This window comes from Narcine bancroftii, chromosome 12 (genome assembly GCF_036971445.1).
Source record: "Narcine bancroftii isolate sNarBan1 chromosome 12, sNarBan1.hap1, whole genome shotgun sequence".
Taxonomy (NCBI): domain Eukaryota; kingdom Metazoa; phylum Chordata; class Chondrichthyes; order Torpediniformes; family Narcinidae; genus Narcine; species Narcine bancroftii.
The window spans coordinates 55,260,790-55,276,479 of NC_091480.1; the positions used below are offsets into that span (position 1 = coordinate 55,260,790).

The following is a 15,690-nucleotide window of genomic DNA, read 5'->3' on the forward strand; positions in this document are numbered from 1 at the left end:
CAATCTTTCCTCATAAGTCATTCCTGCCATTCCAGGTATCAGCCTGGTGAATCGCCTCTGCACTCCCTCCATTGCAAGAACATCCTTCCTTAGATAGGGTGACCAAAACTGCACACAATACTCCAGGTGGGGTCTCACCAAGGCCCTGTACAGCTGCAGTAAGGTATCCTTGTTCCTCTACTCAAACCCTCTTGATATGAAGGCCAACATACCATTTGCCTTTTTAACCGCCTGCTGTACCTGCATCCTCGCCTTCAGAGACTGATGTACAAGTACCCCTAAGTCTCTCTGCACTTCCCCATCTCTTAATCTATTGCCATTCAAATCTGCCCTCCGGTTTGTATTACCAAAGTGGATAACCTCACATTTATCCACATTGTAGTGCATTTGCCATGTATCTGCCCAGTCCTTCAATTTATCCAAATCACACTGGAGCTTCCTGACCCCCTCTTCCGTGCACACAACCCCTCCTAGCTTAGTGTCATCTGCAAATTTGGAGATATTACATCCAATCCCCTCATCCAGATCATTAATGTAAATTGTGGGGTCCCAGTACAGATCCCTGTGGCACCTCACTGGTCACCGCCTGCCACTCAGAAAATGAGCCATTTATCCCAACTCTCTGTCTTCTACCTGCCAGCCAGTTCTCAATCCACATCAATACATTTCCCCCAATCCCATGAGCCTTGATTTTGGAAGCCAGTTGTTTATGCGGGACCTTATCATTCTGAAGCATATAATGTTTACCTTGAATTGAAGCATAAAACCAACATTTTCTGAAATACTGTAAGTTAATGATGTTGATTTTCCTCAATCCATTCATGAGAAAGTCTTGTTTTTGTACACTTACCCGCACCCATCAGTTTAATTGGCGCATTTTCAGGCAAAGGAGACCATACACGAGGCTTACAAAAGATACTGTCGTGGAGGTAGATTGCTGCTCTTTTGCAATAGATGGGGATTTTGAGGTTACAGGATGCTTTGACCATAAAATAACAAAACCCAGGCGGCTGCCGTTCAGCACTTTAAAGATGTTAGCAGGAGCTGTGCAGTGTTAAGGTGACAATTCCAGAAGGTTATCATTCAGCAATGGCTGGGATGGGAAGCATCCTGGATTCTGGGATCCAGCAGCAGTGAGATGTGGGGAGGTGGTGGGGGGTGGGGTGATGCTGGGAAGCCTGACTCAGACCTCAGATAGATAAGAAGACCTATGGGATGCTGGGCTTCATTAATAGGGGGATTGAGGTCATGTTGCAACTGTACAAATCTTTGGTGAGACCCCACTTGGAGTATTGTGTTCAGTTCTGGTCACCTCATTATAGGAAGGATGTGGAAGCTATGGAGAGGGTGCAGGGGAGATTTACCAGGATGTTGTCTGGATTGGAAAACAAGTCTTACGAAGCAAGGTTAGCAGAGATGGGACATTTCTCTTTGAAGTGTAGAAGGATGAGAGGAGAATTAATAGAGGTTTACAAGATTATGAGAGGCATTGAAAGGGTGGATAGTCAGCACCTGTTTCCCAGGGCAGGATCAGCAAACACCAGGGGACATCTGTACAAAGGGAAGGAAAGGAAGTTTAGGGGAGACATCAGGGGTAAGTTGTTTTTTTTAAAAAACCACAGAGAGTTGTGGGTGCCTGGAATGCCTTGCCAGGAATGGTGGTGGAGGTTGAAACATTATGGGCATTTAAGAGACTCTAAGACAGGAACAGGGATGGAAGAAAAATGGAGGGTTACAGGGTAGGCTGGGTTTCATGTTTTTTTAATAGGAATACATGAGCACAATGTCATGGGCTGACGGGCCTGTACTGTGCTGTGGTGTTCTATGTTCTATCTCAATAAAAGAAAGCCCTCTAGGGAGCCCCAGCAGCCCACCTCACTGGCATTGTCTTCCAGCATAGGCAGATTAATTTCTTCTCACACATAGTGATTTACCCCGAAACCCCCGTCCCTCCAGAGCTGAATCCCAGTGGATGAAAGGAGATTTTGGGTAATCACCATCTCATGATAGCTCAGACCCATTGGAGTCGGAGGTCACTTTGGTTGCAGGACTTTTCGGTGTGATGGAATTTCATGGCGGTGGCTTCAGTCCAGTTTTACATCCTAAATAACATTGTTGCTCAGCCCCTGTGGCACCTCCCCCATCCCCCCACCCTCACCCCTTATGTAATAACTCTTCGACGCTTCAACTTAATTTAGATAGTAGTTAAACACATTATCCAAGTGGATTTATTGACCTATATTCTTTATTTTTAAACCACTGCATGGTTAACACAACGCTGTTACAGCACCAGCGACCTGGGTTCAAATCCGGCGCTGTCTGTAAGAAGTTTGTATGTTCTCCCCATGTTTGCATGGGTTTTATCCGGGGGGTCCGGTTTCCTCTCACCCTTCAAAGAGTACCGGGGGGTGTAGGTTAATTGGGTGTTTAATGGGCAGCATGGACCCGTGGGCTGGAAGGGCCTGTTACCGTGCTGTATGTCTAAAAAAATTAAACAGTACATCACTGCTGTTTGTTGATCTTTGAGTTCACTGATGTGAGTCAGTGATTGTAAGTGAAATACCTTTAGCACTGAATGCCAGCATCAATGCTCCCTGGTGTGTGGTGACATAAGCCCCACTCTGCTGAGTTCCAGCAAGCCCATGCCAGAAAAGTGCAAGCTGATGCTGAATGAAATTACTGCTGAATTAAGTAGCCAAGACTCATCATCACTAGTGATTAAAATTGTTCAAAATAATTTCAAAATGGGAGTTGATATTTAGCAGATTGGGAAGATTGTTAATCAGTAGTGAAATACAAGCCCGTAATCAGTTGTGGTCAGACAAGTATCAAGCCTCTGTACTTCAGATTCTGAAACCTGACTCTTCGGTCAGAGGACTTGTAGTTTGGTTGATTTTTGACCTTCATATTGTTAGGAAAGTACTAAATCCTATAACGAGGTGCTTGTTTATAGAACAACATGATGCCATCTCAAAACATAACAGTTGCCTACCTGTGGTGGCCTACTCATCTCTGGGGAATTGATAAGATCTGAAATAACAGACGCACACTCTCTGGAATGATAAATCACAGCTGAGTCCAAGCTCTCGGGAACAAGAACATTTTCTGAATCATTGAAAGTTTTGGAGGACTCCTCCTCAAAGGGATAGTCTGATCCTGAGAGCTCCACTCGTCCACCCAGGAAGGGATCAGGAATATTTGCAATCGGCTGTTCTGAGGCATCAAAGGTAAAGGTGCTTCTGTAGTCATACACGCGAATAGCAGAGCCTCGTGAACTTTCCACAATTGGAGGTGGTTCTGATAAATCAGCAGTTTTCAGGTGAGACAGTTTTTCTGTTTCATTAATCAAATGGTTATAATTGTTGTTGGAGGGAGGAAATTTGATGTCAAGTTTGGGACTGTACTCAAGCTCTTTCTCTTGGTTTATGTCCCCCATAACCTCTTGAGTATCAGCAAGTGGATTGCAAGCAGCTCTCTGGAGGGCTTTCTTCTGGTGAGGTCTGAGGAAGGGTCCTTCAGATTGCTCCGGCTTCCCAACATCAGTGCACTGTATTGGCACAGTGAAGGGCATATCTGAAAGAAAGCAGTCAAAAATTGAAGGCTTTGATTAACATCATTTTTGTATCTTTAAATACTACCAACAGGGCGGCACGATTGGCGTAGCAGTTCACACAATGCCTTTACAGCTCCAGCAATCAGGACCAGACTGGGGTTCTAATCCCGCACTGTCTGTAAGGAGTTTGTACGTTCTCCCTGTGTCTGCGTGGGGTTTCCCCGGGGGCTCCGTTTTCAAAACGTACCGGGGGTGTAGGTTAATGGGTGTAAATTAGGCGGCATGGGCTCGTGGGCTGAAAGGCCCTGTTATCGTGCTGTATGTCTACATTTAAAATTTAAAGTTTTTTTTAATTTAAAAATGTGAAATAGGATATATGTTGGAACAACTTTTAAAGAACTGAGCGAGAGCAAGTGATTAACTATTTGACTCCTCATTCTTGTCAGCATGCTGAGCTACCTCTGACACTTTGCTTCATTCAATTATTCACTGAATAAATTAACCAATTTGCTCAAGTTGCTTAGAACTGCTGCCTCACAGCTCCAGTGACCTGGGTTCAGTCCTGACCTCAGGCGCTATCTGCTTGGAGTTTGCACACTCTCCCAGTGACTCTGTGGGTTTCCCCTGGGTGCTCCAGTTTCCTCCCATGTCCCAAAAACGTGTACATTGGGAGGTTAACTGCCTGCCATAAATGGCCCCAGTACATCGTGTTGATGGAAAAGTTTGTGGGGGAGTAGGATGGTTTTGTGAGCCAACATAAACTTGACACGGTTCCCTCTATGTCACGCGTCTCTCTCCGTCTCTCTCTCTCTCTCTCTCTCTCTCTCTCTCTCTCTCCACCCCCACCCCCCCCCTCACCTCCCTCTCTCTTTTGGGTGGCATCTGATGTTTCATTGTACAAGGCACCCACCTACATGTAATCTTTCTTTTTCCATCTTTTTTGATTGGTTTTTATAATTTATACATAAAAATGAAGAAAAGGGAATGAAATTGAAAACATAATATCACACATGTATATACATCGAGATAAAACTTCAAACAGTATAAACTCGGCCCCCCTCCACTGCACTGGATGAAGACAGAAAGGATATCAAAAATATTATATATATATTTAAAAAATTTATTTGTTTGTTTTTTTAAAGACCATTACTCTATTTAAAAAAAAACACAAAAAAAAAACATCTGAGCAGCTTATCCTGAGAGTTGCATGTATTTTGTAGTTTTTTGATTCATACCGTGAGTCAAAAAACAAAGGTAAGACTTGATCTCATCTGGAAGAGTGAGTACATCCCATCACATTAGAAACATTTACCTCAAATGAAAATAAGACGTAAAAGATTGCCATATATCTTCAAATTTCACTGATGAATCAAATACAATATCTAATTTTTTCTAAACTTAAACAGGACGTAATATGAGAGAACCATTGACACACTGTTGGAGATCTCAAGTCTTTCCATTTGAATAGGATGGCTCTTCTCGCCAACAACAGTAGAGAAGGCCACAACCTGTTGCGCAGGTACAGGAAAACTCCCTTTGTCTGGTTCAATAACCCCAAAAAGAGCAGTTACTGGATTGGGACATAGCTGTACCTGAAATAGAGTTGAAAAGATTTTTTTAAATTTCCAACAGATTTCTAAGGAAGGACAAGACCAAAACATGTGTCAATGTAGCAATATCAGATTTGCATCTAACACAAAGTAGGGTTAATATTAGAAAAGATAAAAGCCAGCTTATCTTTGGATATGTGAACACGATGCACCACTCTGAATTGGATTACTGAATGTCGGGCACACATTGAAGATTGTGACTGAGTATATAGAGGTGTTTGGAAGATAAATTGGGAAAGGTTTGTTAGAGCAGGTCACCACAAACACGTTAAAACACAGAATTTTTACAGGAGCTTTTGCAAGATTGTTCAGAGACTCATGATGGGCTGTTTGAAAAGGCAATAAATGTAACAACAGGCAGTAGCAGCTTTGTCTGGAAAACAGAACCTACTGTCTGGAAAGTCATGTGATCTTTGCAGGCAGAGAGCAGGAGAAAAGAGGCTTTGGTCTCAGAGAGAGAGAGAGGGGAGAGACACAGACATCAATTCCAGAGGGACAAGCTGGCAAGCTTTGGAAGATAGTCTGTGTAGAGCGCGTCGAAAGAACCAAAGATTTGTTGATGCAAACTAAGGTTTTTATTAACTAAAAGACTGGAGTAGGTCGACCAGTCCAGAATGACCTGGTCTGGCTAGGAGCAATCCTTTAAGACCTGCCAGTAGGTGTGGCTACGCTCTCAGCCAATCACAGTCATCCTACACTACAATCTGCACATATACACATTGGTGATCGAATCTGTACTATCACAGCCTGGTCAACGGAGAGGACTGGCTGTCCGGTGTTTCCCTTGGAATAGGAGAAACAGAAAGGAACTCTGTGGTGACCTGATGCAAGAAAAACTCTTTCTCTGAAAACCAACAAGAACCCTTCTGAGTGGTAACCATTTACCTGTTAAGCACCAAAGTCTGATGAACTTTATTAATGTTAACTTCTGTGCACAGTAAAGGAATTGCCTCCAACCAGTGAGATTGGAGATTGAACCAAAGAACTTTGCTGAACTTACACACATATTACACACACCTGCACTTAGAATTAGAAGAGGATTAAGAAGGTTAAGTGAGTCAATAGAGACAAGTTCAAGTTTGATTCTATTTTCATGTTCAAAGATAATTAAAAGCAACATTTGTTTAAGTAACCCTTTGTCGTGATGCCTATCTATTGCTGCTGCGTTTTGGGGTCCTCTGGACTCATAACATTTTATGGGGGTTCGTCCGTTCAGGATTTGAAAATTGGAGTTTTTGTGATTTATTAGTTATTTGAGTTTTTTTCAAGCTAATTTAAAGCTTGTTTGTGGAAAAACAGCAGCAATGGATGTTGATACATTTTTGTCACAACCATCACCTGCAGAGCAAGAGAAAAGAGGAACTGATGGTTATTTCTAAGGCATTAAAGCTGACTGAAGTCAAGCATTGGATGAGGAAAATACAAATAGAGAGGATTAGACTGAAATATATACGTGAGGGAAAATTTGTTGAGAAAAACTTAGAAATTTTTCCAGAGAAGAGATCGTTTGAATTGCAATTGGAATTGGAGAAATTGAGGGTGGAATAAGAAGAAAGAGATGCAGAGGAAGCTGAAAATCAGAGGAAATTTGAGTTGGCGGAAGCTGAAAGATGGAGGAAATATGAAAGGGACAGACAGTTTCAATTAGAGAAGTTATAAATGGAGATGGAGAGAAGTAAGAGGATGAGGCTGTAACTGCTGGGGAGAGGCTTTTGGCTAGAAGAGAGGTAAATCTAGTTCCTCCTTTTGATGAGGGAGATATAGATACATATTTTCAGCTTTTTGAAAAGGTCGCTGAGAGCTCAAGATGGCCAAAAGAAAAATGGCCTCTAATGCTCCAAAGTGTATTAAAAGGAAAAGCACAAATTTCATACTGCAGCTTGACTGTAGAGCAGGTGGCAAATTATGACACTGTTAAACAAGCAGCTCCAAGAAAAGTGCAGAGAAAAAAACAAAGGACTCTACATCACCTTTGTTGACCTCACCAAAGCCTTCGACACTGTGAGCAGGAAAGGGCTTTGGCAAATACTAGAGCGCATCGGATGCCCCCCAAAGTTCCTCAACATGATTATCCAACTGCACGAAAACCAACAAGGTCGGGTCAGATACAGCAATGAGCTCTCTGAACCCTTCTCCATTAACAATGGCATGAAGCAAGGCTGTGTTCTCGCACCAACCCTCTTTTCAATCTTCTTCAGCATGATGCTGAACCAAGCCATGAAAGACCTCAACAATGAAGACGCTGTTTACATCCGGTACCGCACGGATGGCAGTCTCTTCAATCTGAGGCGCCTGCAAGCTCACACCAAGACACAAGAGAAACTTGTCCGTGAACTACTCTTTGCAGACGATGCCGCTTTAGTTGCCCATTCAGAGCCAGCTCTTCAGCGCTTGACGTCCTGTTTTGCGGAAACTGCCAAAATCTTTGGCCTGGAAGTCAGCCTGAAGAAAACTGAGGTCCTCCATCAGCCAGCTCCCCACCATGACTACCAGCAACCCCACATCTCCATCAGGCACACAAAACTCAAAACGGTCAACCAGTTTACCTATCTCGGCTGCACCATTTCATCAGATGCAAGGATCGACAACGAGATAGACAACAGACTCTCCAAGGCAAATAGCGCCTTTGGAAGACTACACGAAAGAGTCTGGAAAAACAACCAACTGAAAAACCTCATAAAGATTAGCGTATACAGAGCCGTTGTCATACCCACACTCCTGTTCGGCTCTGAATCATGGGTCCTCTACCGGCATCACCTACGGCTCCTAGAACGCTTCCACCAGCGTTGTCTCCGCTCCATCCTCAACATTCATTGGAGTGACTTCATCCCTAACATTGAAGTACTCGAGATGGCAGAGGCCGACAGCATCGAGTCCACGCTGCTGAAGATCCAGCTGCGCTGGGTGGGTCACATCTCCAGAATGGAGGACCATCGCCTTCCCAAGATCGTGTTATATGGCGAGCTCTCCACTGGCCACCGTGACAGAGGTGCACCAAAGAAGAGGTACAAGGACTGCCTAAAGAAATCTCTTGGTGCCTGCCACATTGACCACCGCCAGTGGGCTGATATCGCCTCAAACCGTGCATCTTGGCGCCTCACAGTTCGGCGGGCAGCAACCTCCTTTGAAGAAGACTGCAGAGCCCACCTCACTGACAAAAGACAAAGGAGGAAAAACCCAACACCCAACCCCAACCAACCAATTTTCCCCTGCAACCGCTGCAACCGTGTCTGCCTTTCCCGCATCGGACTTGTCAGCCACAATCGAGCCTGCAGCTGACGTGGACTTTTACCCCCTCCATAAATCTTCATCCACGAAGCCAAGCCAAAGATTGACAGCTTATGAGTTGGTTCTGGAAGCTTATAGACAAAAATTTAGAAGTTTGGTTTAAACATGGAAACAATTTTATATGGATTTTGCTCTGAAGAATTCTGTATGTTTTGACCATTGGCGAACCTCAAAAGGAATAAACAATGATTTTTACAGATTGAGAGAATTGATATTAATAGAGGAAATTAAATGGTGTGTCCCAAAGGAAATGAAATTATACCTGAATGAGAGAGATGTGGGGAAGTGGCAACAGGCGGCTAGATTAGCGGATGAATTTGCTCAAATTCACAAAAATACATTCCAGAATAGTAGACATTTTCAGAGAGTCAATGTGGAACAGATTAATAAACCTGTTCATATGGTTAATGTTGAGCAGGATAGTAGGCCTGAAATTAAGCCTGGAGAAAATGTTAAGAGAAAAGATAAAGGTAAGGTGGGAAAGGACAAAACTTCTGCATTTGTATGTCATTTTTGGAAGAAACCTGGTCATGTGATTGCAAATTGTCTAGTGTTGAAAAAGAAACAAGAAAAGGTTTTACCAGAAGCATGTATTCAAACAGTGGAATTTAAGGAGAGCAGATGTTCCAAACCTGGTAAGGAGGTCATGGATGTTTTCAAACCTTTTGTGTCAGAGGGCTTGGTTTCAGTAAAGCAGGGAGAATCACAGGTTCCAGTTAAACTTCTTAGAGATACTGGGGCTGCTCAGTCACTGTTGTTAGAAAGTGTTTGAACTCTGAATCAAAGGACTGACACAGGGGAGACAACTTTTATTAAGGGTGTTGGAGGTGAGGTAGAGTCAATATCACTTCACAATATTGTACTAAATTCAGAATTAGTAAAAGGACCTGTTGTAGTTGGAGTAATTTCAAGTTACCCATGCAAGGAGTCTCGTTTTTATTAGGGATTAATTTGGCAGAGGATAAAGTTGGGTCAGTTTTGAGATTAACAAATTGGCCTAGTAAGGATGAGGTTAGAGAGGATTGTGAGATGTATCCTGCATGTGCTGTAGCGAGGTCTGTGACTAAGAAAATGATGAGAGCTGAGGAAGATCCAGTTGTAGAGATTTTCCCAGTACATTTGAAAGTTGTTTAAATAACTTTTAAAAAACTTTTTTGATCAAACTTTTAATCATTTTAATCTCTTTGAATGCCAGTGATGATTAAAATAGGGCTGGCACGGTTAGTGCAACGCCTTTACAGCACCAGTGACAGGGACCCGGGTTCGAATTCCATGCTGTCTGTAAGGAGTTTGTACATTCTCCCTGTGTCTGCGTGGGTTTTCCCCAGGGGGGCTCCGGTTTCCTCCCACCATTAATACTGGGGGTTGTAGGTCGATTGGATGTAATTGGGCGGCACGGGCTCAAGGCTGAAAGGGCTTGTTACCGTACTGTATGTCTACATTTAAAATTTGAAAGCGATTTCACAGGCAGCAGAGCTGGGCCAGGCTTTTCATGGAGTTCGACCAGCAGGATTGGCCCTCTGTACTTGAACCAGGGAAGCACAAAGATTGGGGGAGAGTGGGTGACAATTCCATGGGCTAGATGGGAATGGGCCAACAGGATCTGGGCCTAGGTAACATTTCACTTGTGCAATGGGATGTGCAACAGTGCTAGAGTACTCACCCAGATGTCATCTTAAATGTGTGCTTGGAGTCATGGAGTGGGCTAAGCACTTGTCATCGTCTGAGTCAGAGGCAAGACTGCTCCCATTGAGCCAAAGCTAACACGGCAGAGCAAATATTCATCCATGTGACTCCACCCACAGCGCAACCTTAGCATGAAATCATCTAAATATCTGACACTGCATGTAACGATTGAAGTCATTTCAACTCACTGGTATTTAAGAATTCTGAAGTTTACAGAATCACAGAAAAGTTAACAGCATAGAAAGAGACCATTTGGCCCTTGAGTCTCTGCCAACTCTCTGCAAATGTACTCCAACTAAACCCACTGATAACGTATTTGCTCTTGGAAGCTAGAGGAGTGGGCTGAGAAATGGCTGATGGAATTTAATACGGATAAGTGTGAAATGTTGCATTTTGGAAAGGCAAATCTAAATAGGTCATATACATTGAATGGTAGACAACTGAGGAGTGAAGAGCAACAGAGGGATTTGGGAGTTATGGTAAATAGTACCCTCAAAGCTGATACTCAGGTAGATGGTGTGGTGAAGAAGGCATTTGGAATATTGGCCTTCATAAATCGGAGTATTGAATTCAAGAGTTGGGAAGTTATGATGAAATTGTACAAGGCATTGGTGAGGCTAAGTTTGGAATACTGTGTGCAGTTTTGGTCACCAAATTATAGGAAGGATATAAACAAAATAGAGAGAGTGCAGAGAAGGTTCACGAGAATGTTGACAGGATGTCAGGGTTTGAGTTACAGAGAAAGGTTGAGCAGCCTGGGGCTTTTTTCTCTGGAGCGTAGAAGATTGAGGGGGGGTTTTGATGGAGGTGTTCAAGATTTTAAAAGGGACAGAGAGAGTCAACGTGGATAGGCTTTTTCAATTAAGAGTGGGGGATATTCAAACCAGAGGCCATGGTTTGAGATTGCAGGGGGAAAATTATAAGGGGAACATGAAGGGAAATTCCTTCACGCAAAGGGTGGTTGGGATGTGGAATAAGCTTCCGGCAGAGGTGGTTGAAGCAAGGACGTTATTTACATTTAAGGAAAGACTGGAGAATTACATGGAGGGGAGAGGATTGGAGGGGTATGGACCAGGTGCTGGTCAGTGGGACTAGGAGGGTGGGGATTTGTTCCGGCATGGACAAGTAGGGCCAAACTGGCCTGTTATATGGTTATAAGACATGATTGAACCAGCACCCCTCCCCATTATCCTTGGTAATGCATTTCTGATTCCAATCACTTAATGTAAGAGTTTTTCTCTGTCACTTTTGACAACTGAGTGACCTCTCCCTATTTCAATATTCCTCAGTAAAATCCAATTTTCTCCGGTAAAATAAGATATTCTGTTTGGCAGCATACCCATTGAGTTGATCTCTTGTCAATTCCTGCATTTTAACCCAGAAAACACAAACCCTCCAATTGGTGTCCTACTTCCAACCACTTTCTCCAAGTGTCCTCATCGTTTATCTATTTACTTATTTAGACATACAGCACGGTAACAGGCCTTTCAGCCTATGAGCCCATGCTGTCCAATTACACCCCATTAACCTACACCCCTGGTATGTTTAGAAGGGTGGGAGGAAACTGGAGCCCCTGGGGAAAAACCCATGTGCGCACACAAGCGCGCACACACACACACACACACACACACACACACACACACACACACACACACACACACACACACACACACACACACACACACACTCTCTCTCTCTCTCTCTCTCACTCTCTCTCTACTGTGAATGTCTCTTGTTCTAAATGAAAATGAACCCCTTTTACATCATCTCAGTCTTAAAATGATAGAGTGGTCTTTACTCACCAGCAATTATTTCCCTCTTCTCCGTGAGCTCTTCAATGAGCTCTGCCTACCTCTCACACACAATTTTCAACCTTCTGAATTCCTGGGACAGTAGTCCAAATGCCTCTTCCATTTATTTATCTCTGGGTGGAAAGAGGAAAGAGTTGAAAAGAATCATCGTTAGTTGATAACTCAAGGCCGTGAACAACAACCTAACTCTCATGCATTTACAGCAAACAAGTTTATGGTTTTTGGGTGCTTTACTTTTCTGCTGTCTCTATAATGTGACAAGGAAAGTATCGGATCTGTGTCCATATCTTGGCGACTGACATGCTAGGTGAGATCATTCGAAGAACACAAAGTCATACCCGACCATTTGATTTCATTTAGTGAGAATGTTCTGATTGATTCCTCTCTCTGGGCAAAGGAGGGTGAGAAGTTGGAAGTGGAGAAAATAAATGAAATCTCTTGGTAAAAGAAATCCATAATAAAATGAAACATTCCCACCTAAAGATGTATCCAAAAAAATAAGGGTATTGTAGCAGCTGCTTCACAGTGTGAAATGAAGAATGAGAAAATGATCAGACATAGTTGAGTCGAGTTCAGTAAAAGTCCTTTACTTAAACAGTCACCTGCAGCTTTTGAAAACCCCACACTTTCCAAACGACGTCATCGCTTTATAAGGTGGGATGTGAGTGGGAAGGGAAGGCTGAGAATCACTGCTTTCGACCCAATTGTTACTCAAATATTCTGCTTGAGGAAAATGGTCATTGGCCCATTTCCTTTGGAGTTCTGAAACCGTGCACATCACGAGTCAATGAGGGACGATTCAAACAGTGGTTTTCAACCTTTTTCTTTTCACCCACATCCCACCTTATATAATCCCTTACTAATCACACAGCACTTATGGTATAGGGAATACTTAAAGTGGGATGTGAGTTTAGGGGGGCAGTTTGAAAGCCACTGGTCTAAAGTGTGTCGAGCTAACAGCAGATAAATCCACTTTAAAACCAGCAACTTTATTTTGATTGAAAGCATTCAAAATTAATATCCAATTTAAAACGACGTCCACCTTAACACCATTCCATCCACCTGAAAACTGGATCCATCTTAAAAAATAAGTCCACCTTAAAACAAAATAATGGTCCACTTGAAAAGAAAATAAGAATTTACTGAATTCCCTAAAAGCAAGTCCTACTTAAAATAGTGGACTCCACACAAGAATCTCCAAAGAGATAGCAGCTTAAATAGTGCCTTCAAATTGAATCTTCCTGAAAATAACTGAATACAATGAAAATAGTGTGAAGCTTCCTCGCAACAAGCAAACCCAGTTTTAAATTGACCTGCAAATAGATGAATTCACATTGAAATGTGAAGCCATCAGAAAACAAGTGAAACTACTATAAAATAGATCGAGCCACTTCAGAATAAATGAGCCATCTTAACGCAAATAAATCCATGAGAAAACAAGTATATTAATTAAAAACAGTAGAATATTGTCGAAAATGACAGTCATTTTCTTTTTTTTTTAAACTTTATTTCAAGATTTTATCACAGGAATAAAAAGAAAAATTACATTTAAAGAAAAGATATAAAATAAAATAATATAATTACAATACAACATTAATAACCTAACTTAATTCAACCTACCCCCCCCTACATATACAAGAACTAAAAAATCTATATATTATAAAAACCCACCCTTCCCCTCCCCCAAAATAAAGAGTGAATAATTAGTAAAATTAATAATATTATGTATTTAAAAAACACACACAAAGAAAAAGAAAAATATGACAAATAAAAATAATTAAAAAAAAGATTTATCAGATCTAAAATATCACATCCAGGAACATACTTAAATCAAACTTAATTGCATATACTTAACAAATGGAGTCCACTTCAACTTATAAAAAGACATCTTATCTTGAATTGAAAAAGATATCCTTTCCATAATTAAACAAGACTTCATCTCTAAATACCACCTATCCAAAGTTAGTATATTTCTATCTTTCCAAGTAGAACCTTGGCCACTGCTAAAGCTAAATAGATAAAAGAAATCTGATAATCATTTAATCCTAAATCAATTAATGATTGCATATTCCCTAATAAAAATATATCAGGATCTAATACAACACAAATCTATTAAATATAGATTGAATACCTTTCCAAAACTGTTGCAATCAGTCACAGGACCAGACAGTATGTAAAAAAGTACTAGCTGTCTGGTCACAACGAAAACAACAGTCTGAGTTACTAAGACCAAATTTTTAAAATTTTTCTGGTGTTAGATATAATTGATGTATAAAATTATAATTAATCATCGCTAATCTAGCATTAATCAATTTCCGAATACTATTTTGACAAATTTCCATCCAAGCTTCTTCAGCTATTGTAGAACCTAAATCTTTTTCCCATTTCAACTTATCTTTATCCCAATCTTTCTTACTTTCATTTTCTTGTAAAATACAATCTTCTTTGGCTTGGCTTCGCGGACGAAGATTTATGGAGGGGGTAAATGTCCACGTCAGCTGTAGGCTTGTTTGTGGCTGACAAGTCCGATGCGGGACAGGCAGACACGGTTGCAGCGGTTGCAGGGGAAAATTGGTTGGTTGGAGTTGGGTGTTGGGTTCTTCCTCCTTTGCCTTTTGTCAGTGAGGTGGGCTCTGCGGTCTTCTTCAAAGGAGGTTGCTGCCCGCCGAACTGTGAGGCGCCAAGATGCACGGTTTGAGGTGATATCAGCCTACTGGCAGTGGTCAATGTGGCAGGCACCAAGAGATTTCTTTAGGCAGTCCTTGTACCTCTTCTTTGGTGCACCTCTGTCACGGTGGCCAGTGGAGAGCTCGCCATATAAAGGCCCCTCACCCCAAGTCCAAAGCCCGCTGCGCAGCTCAGACAGCAAAGTCCTCCTCAGCGACAACATCTCCATCCTCAACCGACGGTCAGAACACTTCCAATCTCTTTTCAGTGCCAACCGCTCAGTCCAAGATTCCGCCCTGCTCCAGTAAAATACAATACAAATCAGATATATACCCCTTTTCTGGTATTGAAAGTACATATTTCTCAAAACTAGTTTCGGGCAATAAAGTCATTTGCCGACCACATATCTGTTTTACAAATGATCTTAACTGATAGTACACAAATACAGAATTTCCACTAATACCAAATTTCTTTTGTAATTCCTCAAAAGAACAAAAATGTCCTTCAAAAAAACAATCAGATAAGTTTTTTATTCCTTTCCTTTCCCATTGTTTCAAAGTGATATTGGAGACCGTAAAAGGAACAAGTTGATTATTATATAATGGCAATCGCCCAGACCATTTATTTTTAAGCCCCATTTTATCAAGTTTACTCGTCCATTGATTCAATAAATGTTTCAATATTGGTACATCATAAGTTTGTAACAAATTTTTATTCCATCGAAACAAAAATTCATGTGGAGATTTTTCTAAAATAACTGCCAGTTCTATCTTTGCCCAACTGGGCGGATCCTCCATATTCATTAATGCACTAAGAAATTTAAATTGAGCTGCCTCATAATAATATTGAAAATTAGGTCATCTCAAACCTCCAAATTGAAAGTCCCACATCAACTTTTTCATTGCTACCCTCGGAATTTTTCCCTTCCATAAAAATTCTCTAACTGCTTTATATAAATCCTTAAAAAAACTTTAAAAAAAAAAATAAGGAATTGATTGAAATAAATATTGCATCCGAGGAAAAATATTCATTTTTATAGTATTAATCCTCCCCAATAAACCTAAAGGTAGGTCCT

The 15,690-nt window shown here is 41.6% G+C and overlaps 1 protein-coding gene across 1 annotated transcript in view; it reads left to right on the forward strand.

Moving 5' to 3' along the window:
- The first annotated feature begins 3,067 nt into the window (after positions 1 to 3,067).
- Positions 3,068 to 15,690, forward strand: part of LOC138747023 (polypeptide N-acetylgalactosaminyltransferase 6-like) — a 187,742-nt gene continuing 175,119 nt past the window's right edge. The window contains exon 1 of the mRNA XM_069905863.1: positions 3,068 to 3,319. The gene's annotated coding sequence lies outside the window, so the exon portion shown is untranslated. The remainder of the gene's footprint in view (positions 3,320 to 15,690) is intronic.